This window comes from Lepisosteus oculatus, chromosome 23, assembly GCF_040954835.1.
Source record: "Lepisosteus oculatus isolate fLepOcu1 chromosome 23, fLepOcu1.hap2, whole genome shotgun sequence".
Taxonomy (NCBI): domain Eukaryota; kingdom Metazoa; phylum Chordata; class Actinopteri; order Semionotiformes; family Lepisosteidae; genus Lepisosteus; species Lepisosteus oculatus.
In genome coordinates, this window is record NC_090718.1 from 3,854,963 (window position 1) to 3,870,073 (window position 15,111).

The following is a 15,111-nucleotide window of genomic DNA, read 5'->3' on the forward strand; positions in this document are numbered from 1 at the left end:
TTTTACCCCTGATCTGTACAACATCAGGGATTTAAAATCATAGCTGGAAAGAGACAGATCTCTGATCCAGACAGATCAATAGACACACGTGTGACAGGCAGGGACAGATTTCTCCAGGACTGTGTGAAATAAGTCAGACAAACTGTTCTGAACTGTGGCAGAGAAGCACAGTTAATAGAATAGTGTCTGAAAGGTCTGCAGGTAAACTGCTGTGGAAAACAAGTTCATTTCCAGCCACAGAGTCAGTGTGTCAGAACCAGCAGGTGATGGAGGAAGAAATAAAACTGATCTGAAGACAAAGAGAAGAACACAGAAACTGACAAACTGACACTAGAGTAAAACATTTGTGATGAGAACATGATTTCAGTCAGCACACTGCACTGAGCCTGTCAGCTTGATGAAAAGACATGTTCAGGAAGATCAGAGAGAGACAAGTGTTCAGGCACCTTCAGCACAACATCCCTGGAAAAACTAAGGTTGCTGCTGGAAGAGGTGTTAGTGGGGCCAGCAGGGGGCGCTCACCCTGTGGTCCATGTGGGTCCTAATGCCCCAGTATAGGGATGGGGACACTATCCTGTAAACAGGCGCCGTCCTTCGGATGAGACGTAAAACCGAGGTCCTGACTCTCTGTGGTCATTAAAAATCCCAAGACGTTTCTCGAAAAGAGTAGGGGTGTAACCCCGGCGTCCTGGCCAAATTTCCCATTGGTCCTTACCAATCATGGCCTCCTAATAATCCCCCTCTATTAATTGGCTTCATTACTGTGTGGTGAGCGTTCTGGCGCATTATGGCTGCCGTCGCATCATCCAGGTGGGGCTGCACTTTGGTGGTGGTGGAGGGGAGTCCCCATTACCTGTAAAGCACTTTGAGTGGAGTGTCCAGAAAAGCGCTATATAAGTGTTAGCAATTATTATTATTATCCCACTGAGGCTCATTCGGGGCTGGTGAGTGTCACCCTGAGACTCTTGGCCTGGAGCTGGTGTCTGTTGTGTCACTGAGGCTCAGGGACAGGAGCTGGACTGGATACAGATGACATCACGGTCAGTGGAACACAGCTGGAAACTGAAAAGGGCTTCATTATAAACAGCCTCCATAGACACTTATAGCAGTGTCTCCGCCTGGCGGCCACACTGTGAAATGTCACCTTCTGACATCGCTTTTCACAGTGTTACTGCATCTTTAAATGTCGACATTTGAACTGATTGGAGTAGTTCAGGCGGGTAACCGCGTCAGCAAGGGTAAACTGCAAAGGAACGAGAAATAGTTTTTTTTCTCTTCTGAAAAGTGAAGAGAGAAAACACAACGTTTCGGCCGTGGAGTGTTCTTCAGGTGTGAGTTGAACGTTGTTTTCTTTTTTCTATATTGAACTGATTGTTCGCTTAATCCTCTAACATAAAAATCTCTATCCTAGATTATTTTTCAGGGTTATCTTTCGGAGTCTTGTAAAAAAAAAATTAAAACTTTTAACGAGTAAAATTCTAAATCATAACTTATTGCAACTCGCTATACGATCGTTTTAACGTGATATTTCGATATTGGCGGTTACTCTGGATACTAAATTAACTACATTTACTACATCTTTAAATATTTTTAGCTGTAACAGGATTCTGAACTCAAGCCCATTGATCGGGCTACAGCAGGGGGTGTCGTTTCCGATAACAGTTCGACCTGCGGCGGTGGTGATACACGACTCTATGGAGGGCTGGTTTACAGTGCAGTAGTGAGGGTCTGTTGTGTATTAAACACCAGGATCATGTGACTGGGGTCAGTACTCGCTTGTTTATGAATGAGAAGATACACAGCCAATCAGATCTCTGGATTGAGTCCAGCGATGTCGCGATTGGTCTGTGGGAGATAATGCTGATTGACAGTAAGTTTTCCCAATTATAGACGAGACTCGGTCCAGTTGCCCAATAAACTCCGTGATTCAGAAGAGGGGCGGCAATTTTAAATGTGTTGTTGTTTCTCTGTCTAAGAAACAGGAAGGAGTTATTATTTAGCAAGAAGTAACATTTAATCCGTGTCGCCTTTCTTTGTTTGTTAAAAATCTGAGGCGTCCTTTTATACTGTAGCTGTAATCTTTTGTTGTTTGTTTCGTATTTTGTTCGTCTGAACACGTGAAATCACGGCGCTAAGTTACACGAGTTGCTGTGGAAACTTTATTTCTGCCTCAGGGATCGTGAACCTTCGTGCAGATGAAGATGATGATGAAGCAGACGATGATGGTGAGACCCTCGTGTGTCAGAACGCGTCTTCTAACTGTTACTGGAGAAACAAGACTGAAGCTCAGACCTTTCTAAAGGCTGAGTCCCTGAGCTGTGAGGATCATGAGGACCAGCTGGACAGTCCACTGTCCACTCCACAGCCCTGAGGAAGGAGGTAGGCAGGACAAGAGCTCGTCTTTAACAGAAGCTGAGAGAAATTAGGGTATATTTAACTTTATATATTTGTTCTCATCGTACGTTTTATGAATGGGCTCTTGTTGTGTTAAATGTGCTGTGTATTGTGTTGTGTCTTTTACTTCTCTGCAAAAACACTTTCCCCTCTGGGACAATAAAGTAAGTAAGAGTTGTCCAGTTCTGGAGGGGTCAGTGTGTGTCTGTAGATGATCCAGTTGTTTTATATCAGCAGCAGTATTTGTTTGGTCCAGTTAAGCCAGTAACCAGCTGGTTTAGCTCCAGTCTCTCTCCTCTGTAGCTCGATACTGTGTCCATGAGAGATCTAGAAGACAGAGATTACGTGTTGATTTGTGTTTGTTGATTTACTTATTACATTATAATATTGATTTTTCTCAGCACTAGAATAGATAAAGAGAGAATACAGATTCTGATTTAATCTTTATTTAAAATTAATTCCCTAAACATAATTTAAATGTTAAATTTTCCAGCAATATTATTGAATATTTATAGACAATGTTTTGAATATCTGTTAAATATATGTTGCTTTATATATATATACCTGTACAGATCTTAGTCAATCTCTGCTGGATCTCTTCAGTTTGTTGTTTGTTGTTTGTATTGTCTCTCTCTGTTCATTCTTATAATTGCTATCGTGATGTGGAATAGTGTTGTCAGTTGTGGTGTTGAAAGGAGATGAGCTCTGTTGTAGTAAACTGTGCTGTGCTCTTTGATCCCTCTGTCTGAGCTGCTCCTACACTGCTGTGGGTATTTTCTCAGGGACGGCCTCTGGAGAATCTGTACCAGCCTCAGAAATGGACACTGATATCAGCTGACTGGTCCTTCACTCCTTCATTCTGATAATTCACTATACTAATGTACTGTTTTAACATAATAAAGCACTCCTGAGCAAACTTTTAGTCACTAGTTTTTATCTTATTTTTGTTTAATTAAAATCAGGTTGTGAACACCTCTTCCGTGCTCTTGGGGTTTATTTCCAGTGTCTGTGAAGGAAACTGTGGTCTTCGTGGTTATGAGAGAGCTCTCTGCTAGTCATTAAATCGAAGAGTTTCGGGGGAACTTCTGATATGAGCTCTGTACCTTGTGAGGGGTGAGATTCTCATGGAGAACAGGGGAAAGGTGAAGCCTGATTGTCCACATTTCTAATTCAAGTCTAATTCCATCATACTGTCAAACTCAGAGCTGCTCAATACAAACAGATGGAGTCACACTCTCTCTGCAACACCTTTCACAGTGAAGCAGAGTCCTGTGCAACAGGCAGGACTGACAGCCCCTCTGAACACTGTGCAGGATCAGCTACAGCTACAGATCACTGCAGGATTCAGCGCAGCTCCAACTCTCCTCAATCTTCACAAACATCATCAATTCACTTCATCTGTGCTGCAGTAGCTCCTGCAGTCCAGCTGTGCTTCTGCTCTGTCTTTATTACAGAAGAGGGTCCTGCTCTCGGCCGGAGAGTGAATCGCAGTTTTAAAGCTTTTATATTTGGCAGCGCTAAAAGTTCTGCTCGTCGTGTAGCGCGCTGGGCTGCGGTTGGTGAGAGTCCGGGTTCAAATCCCCAGGCTAACATGCAGTCAGTGCAGACCTGGGTTCAAGCCCGCAAAGAAGAACTTTTGTAAAACCCGAAACACAGTAGATGAGCAGAGAGACTACTTTTAGAATTGCAAGAACAGGAGGGATACGTTTTTATTCTTTTGATTTTTTTCGTTTACCGAAATGTAGCCAGATAAGTATGACCGCGGAGGTACTTCGGATTTGGCAGGAAATATAGCTCACTCGGCTAAACCCCGACTCTACACACATCTCTATCCCGGAGCCCCGGGTTCGAGACCCGTCTGGCTCGGCTGATATTTTTCTCTCGAGCTGAACTTGCACTCTTCTGATTGGCTGTTCTTACACCCACCTCTTCCAAACGCTGATTGGACACTATTAACACTGAACCCCGCCCTTAACCCCAGCCACACCCCCGTCTCAGTCACCATGGTGACGGGACGCGTTCCCTAAGCAGCGCGAGCGTCATCCTTCACCTACCGGGCTGCGAGTGTCCTCGGGCGGCGGGGCTCTAATCGAGGCCGGGGATGGAAGCTGCAGTCTAGGCCGCAGACCAGCGGCTCCCGACTACCGATTCCCCGACCACGACAGCCCGGTGTACCGCGGTTGTAGCGCTGCGAGCCGCTTGGTGTGGCTGCTCACAGGGGGAGCCGATTCACGGTTCTCTACACCCCTGTACCCCATCCTCCCACACCCCAGACCCCAGAACAATCAATTAACCAATTAACAATCACAGCAGTTTATTACAGCAAATAAGGATATAAAGCATAAAACAATTACACTATACAGCAGTGTTACTAAGCAGGTATCCACACATTTCCATCTCGGTCCCCGGTGTCTCTTATTTTGCTACCTTTTTCGTCCTTTTCTCGCTCATCAGGGGGTTCACGTTATAAATAGGGGCGGGTCTGTGCTCCAGACCGATGCAAGCTGGGGTCCCGGCCAGAGGGAGGGGAGGTGGGGGGACTCCGGCGGCTCGCTGGCTGGGAGAGAGGTGGCTGGTACCCCGCTGCTCTCCCGGTACAGGCGCTTTGCTCGGCTGCCGGGGAAAAAAAACATGCATTACGTTTTTCTTACAGGTTTTGACAAAAGCAGCACCTTTTTCTACGAGAAATACATTTTAAATGTTTTAACTCTCTCGCTTTAACCTTTACAACAGGACAGGCGGCGTTTCGAGAGCAAGGTAAGAGGTATATCTCTCTCTCCTCACACCGGGGGTTTCGATTTTCACACCGGGTCTCACACGGCTGGGCTCCAGTTTTCTGCGGTCAGTTACCAGTAACTCGAGTTACCAGTTTCCCCCAGTTCAAGCTAAACGGAACAAACCGACTCCGGAGAAAGAAAACCCAGCCGGACCTGCAGCTGCACAGTGAGTCGATACCGGTAAGAGACGAAGCCCCTGAGAAACTGGTTTTCAGTCCTAAACGAGCCTTGAAGCTGCGCTTTCCTGACCGGGTCTCTCTCGGCCTTCAGGAAGAAGAGACTCGGACTCGCCTGTGAATCCGCCGCGGAGCTCCGGTCACTCGGTACACGGGTGGGTCTGCGCTCAGGTCTCCACGCCGAGAAAGACCCGACAGCCGTCGTTTAAAGCCCAGAGCCGCGCCAGGATCCTGCAGAAGCCTGGAATACAAACGAGGAAAAGCGTATTGTGCAGGTAAAAACACAACATGCAACAAGCAGTTTAAAGAAGCTGAAGCACGATTTTAATACCATGTTTCTCCGCAGAGTCGAAGCCACAAGTCCTACAGCCAGTCCGGCAGCTCCGCCTAAAGTAAGCTTCGAAATTCATTTACTTTACAAGCCCCGTTTTATAACGTTTTCCACTCGGACCGAGAAAAGCCGACAGCCGTCGCCCAGGATCCCGCTCAAGCTAAACGGTAAATTTGAGAAACTTTCCTTGTTTGCAAACTCGCTATTTAAAGGCAGAGAAGCGACTCGGGCGTCGGAACCGCTGAACAGCCGCGGATTGAAGTCTAATTGCAGACTGACCGCACCTGCCTTCTCGTTCAGACTCGGCCAATAGGGGCGGCGGATCCCGGAGCTGCTCGTCTCTGCTGCTAAACAGCGAGTTTTCAAACACGGACACGAGAGACCAAAAATCCCCGAACAGGGACAGTTAAACACAAGATTAAATCTCATCTGAGGTTAAAAATAGGTTTTAGTCTGAGCTTCTAAGCTTGCAGCCCTTCCAGTGCACTCCACTGCAGTAATCTGACTCAACCAGCTGCTTAATTACTGCTGATCCTGCTCATTATCAATTCAACAGCACTGGGTGCAGCTACACTGTAATGCAGTGGACTGGAGAGGCTGCAAGTAGCTCTGATTCCAGTATCAAGGTCCCACCTTCACACTACAATACCCTGAGACAGGATGGGCTCCCACACTGACACTACACCGCCCACTCATGCTCTTTATTCACCTCAAGGCAACACTGCTCACAGGGAACACAAATAAGGAACAAGCAGGTGTCGACTCCACTCTGGAAAGGAAACAAGAAAATGGTTCTGGCTGTGGAGTTGTCTGTGTGTCGGAAGACTATCAGGCTGCAGAGAAACAGGACACCTTGAGACAGAACAGGAGTCTGAAGAGGCTCTGAGACTGAAAGCAATCACTTCTACACCTGTGCTCAACCCTCACAACATCCTTCCCAAACAGTTAATAAACCTCATTCTCAGCACTCATTACTAAACCAGTTTAGTTTCTCTGGTTTATTCACTCTCCTGTGATGAATGTTAATGGTTCCTGCCCCTTGCCTGCTTTCTGACAGCATCCAAACCACACAGCAGCTCTCCTGCGCTTGTGTTGGGGTGAACTCGACTGTTGCAGGGGAAGGACATGTTTTCTGATGATGTGGAGTGAGTCTGAATCCTGCAGTTAGTATATGAATGTGATTCAGATATCAGGACTCTACAGTGACAGTGTTTAGGACAATTGGAGCTGCTGTCTCACACATGAAGAAAACTCCAGAGCCAGAATAAATGTTCTTCTCAGTGTGGAATTCTCCCCTACTTGTTCCTCTGCAGCTCCCACACTGACACTCCTCTCCACTCTGAGCACATTCAAACAGGCAGGTTTTTCCTACAGCTGAACAATCTCCTTTCACCAACAGCCTCAGCTGCACTCCCACCCAAAGACACTCAGATCTTTTTCATGGTCCAGTGGAAGAATTCTAACAGCACAGAATATGAACAAAGCACATTAATTCATGTCACTGGCCGTGTCAGTAAGCCCCTCCTGTCAAGGTGTATTGATACTGTGGGACACTTGAAAATGCATGTTTTCATTGGAAAGGTACAGCGTCCTCCGTCAGTACTGCAATGAGTCAACTTTACAGTCAAGCAATTTGTTCTTGTGATCAGAACAGAAATATTATCCTGGTTTTCTTCTGTGGTAATTCTCTGCATACATTTGATCATATTGGAATATAAAATGTTCAGCTTTCCATTTAGAAGTTACTGGGACACATTCACTTTAAATACATTTCAGAGTGTAGAACAGTATGTGCTTGTATATCCCTCTGAGACCATAACTGCATGAAGTCTGAGACCCATTGAGCTCACTGCCCTCTGTAATCATCTGAGATGCTTTGCTGTTGCCACCAAGTTCTTATTTAGTCTTCGGGTGGTCATACTTCAATTGTTTTTCCTTCTGTCAATAAGGATGAAATCTAGGCATTAGACCCAACAGGTTAATGTGTTTCTACAGTTATTCTCCTGACGACGTCTTTGGTTGCATTATAAACTGACTCAAAGCTACAGCACCTGAATATTTGATGTGTGTCCTCTGAGCTGAGATGTAGATGACATGTATAGTCCCTAACACCACCTCTAATCCTACTGCTGTACATGTGATCAGCATCTGAGCTCAGAGAGAGGACATTGAGGTGTTGCTGGAGCTCTCAGCTCTGAGTCCACAGCCTTCAGGTTTGAGCTTCAGTGATCCAGTACACTAGTGCTGATGGAGACAGACAGGTGAAGGAGTCTCCTCATGATCTCCCCAGGCCAGGCCATGACTCTCACATGAGGTGCTGTTCACTGGAGCATCTGCAGCTCCTTTCTTTCTCCACACCTGAACCTGTCATCTCTGTACTCTGAGCGCATGCTGAAGCCTGTTGGAGGTAATGTCATGGCCTGGGGATGCAGGAATGTCTCGGACTGGGTCACTCATCTTCATTGAGGATCTAGCTAATGATGGCAGCAGCAGAGGGATTTCTGAAGTTTACAGAAACAGGGTCTCTGAAGCAGAAAAGGCTTCCATACTTATTGGACAGTGCTGCACCATGCAGCATGACAATGACCCAAAGCATCCAGTCAGTGCAACCAAAGAGCTCATCAGGAGAAAACAGAAACTGGTCAAGAGTGGCTGTAGATTTCAATCCAACTCGAAGTCACTGCTTTAGCATGATGCAAAGTAAAAGCATCTCAAGAACAGGCGATACCTCCTCTTCATTGATGATACTGAGTACAGTGAGCTCATTTACTGGTTTACACTCTGAAATGCAGGTAACATGAATGTGTCCCAATAAATCAGACCATATGACATGATGAGGATTAATTCACCACTATTCCTGCTGCCTCCTGGTGTTCATCCACACTCACAGAGGTCTGAGATTATGATTTCCAAATTGAGGAGAATCTGATTTACAGGGTGAGTTGGCTTAGATCCCCACACCCTGCCATCACACTGACACTCCTTCACTACAGCTGCAGTACTGAAGTAATCTGCATTAATGTGGAAGTCTGACATGTACAATTCATCAAGCATATTCTGTAGTTGTCTAGAACTCCATCTTATATACTTGTTTCTGTATCAATACTATTATTCTCAATCATTTAAGATTTAAAACCAGAACACTGAACTTGTTGCTGGGCTTGTCAGCTACACCCCACTGTCTTCTGCAGGAACAGCTCAGTCAGGAGGTCAGCAGGAGGAAACAGTGGACAGTCTTGTACTGGCCAGGCCAGTCTCCACATTTAAATCCCCCTGAGCAGCATTTTACAGGCTGAAGAAAATCAAAACCACAAGAATAGACAACGTGGTAGCTGCAGAGAGGAGGATGCTAAGAATATTGAGCTGACTGTGTCCAGACTGCAGGCAGTTATTGTCTCAAAGGCAGCTTCACCCACATATTTACCAGTCTTGACTGTCACTTGAAATTACAGCACTGAACTGGCTGTGCTTGAATATGATCAAATGTATGCAATTCCAAAAATAAATTGGATGTTTTATTCTGTTTATTCGTTGTCTCCTGTTAATGAATAAACATTGCTTGACTGTAAAGTTGTGGCTCATTGCTGGGGTACTGGGTGTAGATCTAGGACGAGTCTGGCTGTATTTAACAATGCAGGGGGTTGACATGATTTGCTGTGGAACTGAGGGACCTGTGGTCAGGGGCAAACTGAGAACTAGATCTAGTTATGGGAAGCACTTGATAAGAAGTAACACCCTATTCCGTGGAGTGTTCTGCACTCGAGATTTAACTGTACAACAGGCTAGAGCCCATTCAGTGATCTAGTGCTCAGTACCCCGCACTGTCCCGGGACAGATGTGATGGCCGTACTGTACAGCAAACCTCGCTCTGCATGACCCCGGCATATACAGATTCCTTATAGCCCCAAGTTCTTTTTAAAAAGCCAAGGCGAACCTAGAACGAGTTAAAATATAAAAGCAACAGACGGGGGAGAGTAGAGTTTAAAAAGCACAACCCAGCTCGGACAAACAGACCGCGTCTCTGTCGGCGCTGCAGCGCGATGTGAACAAACCGCATCTTGGTCAACTGCCTGAGCGATGTGTAGTGATTGAACTTTGAAATTAATAAAGCTTCATATGGTTCCTAAATTTGAATCGAAATTAAAGCGGGTGAGTATTTCTCGTGACAGTAAGGACACGGTCTGGAGGTCTTGAGCCCTTTTTATTCCAAATTAATTTTCCCGACATTGGGACGAGCCTGTGTTTCGCAAAGCGAGCTGCGCTGTACTGCCGAGTGATTCCCTGAGCCCCTCCGCCAGCGCAGCTCCTCACTCCTGTCTGATTACTGTCGCTGCGCTGCTGCTCAGTGCTGAACTCCGAGCTCTTACCTGCTTGTCTTGTGTTTCAGGTCTCCCCTGGCTGCTGTCCCTGCCGCCCGGACAGAACCCGTCCCGCACTGACCAGACTGCTGGCGCTGGACAGGAAATCGTCATCCCGGACGCCGTTACTTGTCATTCTGTAACTCGGTGTTTTTTTGTTTCATTGTTGCCAACTGTCTTTGATTTGTATGCTTGCAAAACTTAATAAAGAATTTTGACTTCTGTCTTACTTTCTTCTTCTTTTCTTCGTAACATTATTTCTAGCACAAACATGAAACCAAACAAAATGGTGAACAAGCACCGCCCACGATGCATATTCATGAGGGGCGTGGTCAACGAAGGGGCGTGTCGCATAATTGAGTAAGGGGGGTGTCGCATTATTCATGAGAGGGTGTCACCAAATAATGACGTCACACCAGCCAATCAAAATGTCTGGATGAGAGCCCACCTCCAAGATTTTTACTCTCAGATGATTGGTCAGTTTGAAGCACCACTTCAATTATGGGATGAAACCCCATTTTCTCTATTCTGATTGGTTGAAAGACCTGTCAATCAAATCACCACACCCCCAAATTGACGCACTTCTTAAGGGTTGTCTTTATATGATTGACATGATGTTTAACCCAATCGCAGAAGCCCATCTCCAAGACCAGCCCCGGGTGAGATTTGTTGAATACTAATGAACTTTAATTCACTTAATACATAAACAAATTATTCATTATAATGAATTAGAATAATTTGAAATGTTAATCAGTAATTAAAAATTTAGACAGCAACTCTTTTTGTTTCAATTTCCCTAAGATATTTACATTTTTTTAGGTAACACAATCTGAAAGACAGCAACCATGTTTTTAAAAATACATTCTCTGAAAAAAAAGACAAAATAAGACAGAAATAAAATGAATTTAAATTTTATTTGTGTTCAGTACAAGTGTAAACATACATTTTAAAAATCAAAAAGCATTCGAGTGAAAACGCTTTATTTCCAGTTGAAAAAAGAAAGAAAAACAGAAATAATTAAAACAGAACTTACTAAAACACAAGTGACTGGTCAACCGATTTTAATATAAATTTAAATACACACGAGAGCGTTAACGCCGACATCTTACTGACAAAACAAGCAGTAGAAAAAAACAAAACAAATCTCACACAGTAAACATGAGAAAATAACATTATTTTCACGAGAATCGTTTTTTAATTTCACATTATCACATTCACAAATAGCTCATTAAAATACAAGTGACTAGTGCGCGATTTTAATAAATGCAAATTTAATGCAAATACGAGTTAACAAACATCTTACAGAAAAAAGTCACTTTTTCCACACTAAAGCAAATTGAGCGTTTTAATTCAGTACAAACAATAAAAACATTAAACATTAAAAAAACAATTCTAGCCAAAAACTAATTTTCTAGTTCATATTAACAAGAGAAATACAAATCAGCTAATTAAAATACAGCGAATGATTTTAATAAATGCAAATGAGGAGTTACCGCCGCCATCTTGCTAATCAAACACAATACAAAACAAAATCGCTTGATACTCACTAGCTGAAAGTCAAGAACGTCCAATTTTAAGTCCGCAACGATTCCGTGATGTGTCATAACGATATCATTAAAATTAGGCCAAAAAACGACAAAAAAACGCAATACAATCGGGAAAACGCCATTCACAAACCTCACCTCCCCATTTCGGCAGAACTTCCGGAAGGAGCCATGCTGGGGGCGGGGCTTATTTAAATATGAGAATCTCAGCCAATCGGAATCCGTGACGTAACGATCCAAACCACGCCTTCTGGCAGTAGAGGGTGGGGCTGCACCGCCCTCATGCGTTGGGAGGACAAACTACAAATTAGATTGATTGTAAAACCGCTGCCTATATATTGAATATTAATAAAGGATTTTGGTGGGCAGAGCCACGAATTATGTCGTCTCACCTGTTTATTGGTTACTTTGGGCTCCAGGTCCTATAAATTCTTACTCACCTGATAATCCTCCTTACGCGCGAGAGCTGGGCAAGACAGACAGCGGTAAGTAACTCGTCCAAACGATTTTCAAGCTTTACACCTCTGTGCATTTAAACCTGTATCAGGTCATCGTTTTACAATACTTTTCTACTCTATTTCTTATTCTTATTTTCTCCGGGCTGTGCTTCTGTTGTCTGCAGAATCCTGTTAATATTCGTTCATATAACGTGCTGCTTGTTACTGCTCTTGAAATGTACTTGTAATTCGAGATAAACATCACTCTTTTTTCAGTTGTGTCCACTAAATCATTTTCGTTCCATCTGGCGGGACCATGTATGAGTCGAGAGGTAAGTTTCAGTATTTTCTCTGCATCTCGTTTCTCTCCAGCTCTCTCAGTCCGGAGCTCGGCCAGGACTCGCGGCCCCAGTGACAGTGAGGGTAGAGTTTTACTGCCTGCTGCTCTGGTATCGACAACATGTCGGGTAAGAACCGGGGAATGGTGTCAGACAGATAGGGCGCTGCTTTCACAGCCCTGGTCAGCTCTCTTGGGCAACTCACTGGTACCCTGGCTTGACCAAGAGGAGCGGGCTGTCGGGCTGTGGGAGCAGCTGTCAGCAGAGCCGCGTATACAGACCGTGTACCTGGCTCTGCCGTCTGTGGCTGCAGGCTGCCCTCTGGTGGCGGCTAAGAGCAACAGCGTGTGAGCTCGGGCTTCTGAAACAGTGGAGCTCACTCCACTACTTCACTGTTCAGTCCTGTACTACCGTTCTTACTCACTGTAGTGTGAAATGTACTCTGACACAGCTCGACTTTGAGTTTTAATGACTGTACGTGTCTGTCATTCCAGCTTTCAACAAAGGCTTTGACTTTGACACCTCCAGCCTGGTTCCACTTTCACCTTCATCTCCCTCCCTGCTGCCTCCTGCTGCTCCTCCCTCTACTGAGGACTGAGACTGTGAAGAGTCAGAATCTGGCTCTGGGACTGACAGGGTGAGTTGGTTTAGATCTCTACACCCTGACATCACACTGAGTCTCCTTCACTACAGCTGCAGCAGTGTCGCAGTCTAGATCTCTTCATACTTTCCTTTACTTCGTCTTCTGCAACTAATGTTCCTGATCATTTCAAATAAAGGCTGCTAATTCACAGTGATCTCTGTCCATAACAGGAATACTGGTGTCTTCAGCTCCTCCTCTGAGTTCAGATGCTGATGGCATGTCCACTCCCTAACCCCACTACTAACCCCACTCCTCACTCTTCTACATGTGATCAACATCCCAGCTCAGAGGAGGAGCTGAAGACACTCAGGATCCCTGTGATGGTCAGAGATCACTGTGTATTATCAGCCTTTATTTGAACTGACCTGGAAGTCAGTTGCTTGAGTCCCAGACAGATTTCAGTCAACAGGTTTTCTCAGTCCTGTATAAGTGCAGTCAGTACTTGTGGTGGTTCATCTACTTCATGATCTGAAACTGAGTGGACCTGATTTCATGTCCGTGTAAGATGTTATTAAAGTCTGTTTTTCCTGCTGTCACCATTCTGCTATCAGTTTGTTTACCGTTGGCTCTATACAGGGCCTAGAATGATTAGAGTACATTAGATTTCTGTGAGCAAGATGCACTGTGTAGGCCTTGACACGTTATTGTTCATATTTCTCCAAGGGGTGTGGATCTGCAGATCATTGTGTATCTTGTGTTTATCTCTTACTCCTTCTTCCTGCTGAGACTCTTCAGTGTTTGCCTGTATTCTATATCCTACCTCGATATGTCATTTTCTCAGTTGTTGTATTTGAAAGGAGGTGGTCATACTGTATATGTGACTTGTTTAGCTTGTTAACTGTTAAATCCATCCTTCTCATTCTGAATTCATGTCTTTGCAGCAGCACTGTAGTGGAGCTGATGGGAGGGGCTGCAGGTTTAAGATTCTTGATCCCCGCTGGCCAAATACACACCCTGAGACAGGCTGTGCCCACACCTGAACACTACACTGAGCTTTCCTGCTCTCCTGTCACCTCAAGGCAATGCAAATATGGGACAAGCAGGTGTCGACTCAAAATTGGAAATGGTTCTGGCTGCGGAGTCGTGTCTGTGTGTCGGGAGGCCGTCAGGTTGCAGAGAAACAGGACACCTTGAGACAGAACAGGAGTCTGAAGAGACTCCGAGACTGGAAGCAATAACTTCTACTCCTGTGCTCAACTGATTGATTACTGTGGCATTGTGATAAAATGATGACAATAAAAGGACGAATAATTAACATCCCTAATAGTCTTCTCTTTTCTTTTACATTTCTCTCGTTCTTGTGTTACTGTAGTCAGTCTTCTCTGACCAGCTGGTCACAGCTCCTGCACTGACCAGACCCAGGACAGCTGGTCAGCCAGTGTTTCAGATGGAAATTAGGGCTCTAGATTGTAGGTCAGAAGATTAAAAGACAATCTAATTTAGAACAATTTAAAGATGCAGTTTAGTTTCTAAATATGTGTTAATGAACTATGAACAGTCTGCAATAATCCAGCCCCAGTTTCCTCACTGAGTGCTTTCAGTGACTTGAGCTGTTTGGGATGGAGGAGTCTGATGTAGCTGGAGCCTGATACCCCCTGTGTGTGTGAGGGAGAGGAGGAGAGCAGGAGTATGAAGGAAAGGGGGGAGTGAGGAGAGAGAAAGAGGGACACAGAGAGAGAAATCTGGGAGGTGAATTCCTGGGGGAGTGTGGGAGGCAGGAATCTCTAAATGATCAGACAGATTTCTTTCTCCTAGTCGATGGAGAGCTGGACGAAGGTGTGATGCTGGTTTAACAATTTCTCTGGGACACCTGAAGAGTCAACTCTCCACCAAGAACAAATTGGATTCTCTTTTTCATTGATCAGTTTTATTCAAAGCTGTAGTCAAGCTGAACCCCAATGTAGTTGTGTATATACTGTCTATAAAGGAGATGAAGATCACTAAAACAGTAAAACTCTTCTGATCTGTCTCCTCACACCCCCGGAGAAGCTGTGCACCTCAAACCTTGAGCCACAGATAACAACTGGGTTCTTTCTACACAGACAATCTAACCCCGTTAGTGAAGGGCAAGAGGGCTCAGTGTCTTGGCCCCTCAGGTGCTTGACCGCTGTGC

At 44.9% G+C, this 15,111-nt stretch overlaps 3 long non-coding RNA genes across 4 annotated transcripts; 2 read left to right on the forward strand and 1 right to left on the reverse strand.

The window, feature by feature from the left end:
* Positions 1–1,264: 1,264 nt before the first annotated feature.
* Positions 1,265–3,300, forward strand: LOC138224810 (uncharacterized). Its single transcript, XR_011183245.1, has 3 exons — positions 1,265–1,331; positions 2,175–2,379; positions 3,177–3,300. It is a non-coding gene; the product is annotated as an uncharacterized lncRNA (long non-coding RNA).
* A 1,391-nt stretch (positions 3,301–4,691) lies between these two features.
* Positions 4,692–10,329, reverse strand: LOC138224726 (uncharacterized). Of its 2 annotated transcripts, none has more exons than XR_011183151.1 (2): positions 10,046–10,329; positions 4,692–5,588 (listed from the first exon to the last, which is right to left on the reverse strand). It is a non-coding gene; the product is annotated as an uncharacterized lncRNA (long non-coding RNA). The 2 variants fall into 2 exon arrangements; XR_011183150.1 differs by lacking the exon at positions 10,046–10,329 and adding an exon at positions 5,679–5,760.
* A 1,642-nt stretch (positions 10,330–11,971) lies between these two features.
* Positions 11,972–14,257, forward strand: LOC138224745 (uncharacterized). The gene is made up of 4 exons (XR_011183167.1): positions 11,972–12,065; positions 12,390–12,484; positions 12,850–12,992; positions 13,880–14,257. It is a non-coding gene; the product is annotated as an uncharacterized lncRNA (long non-coding RNA).
* Positions 14,258–15,111: the final 854 nt, after the last annotated feature.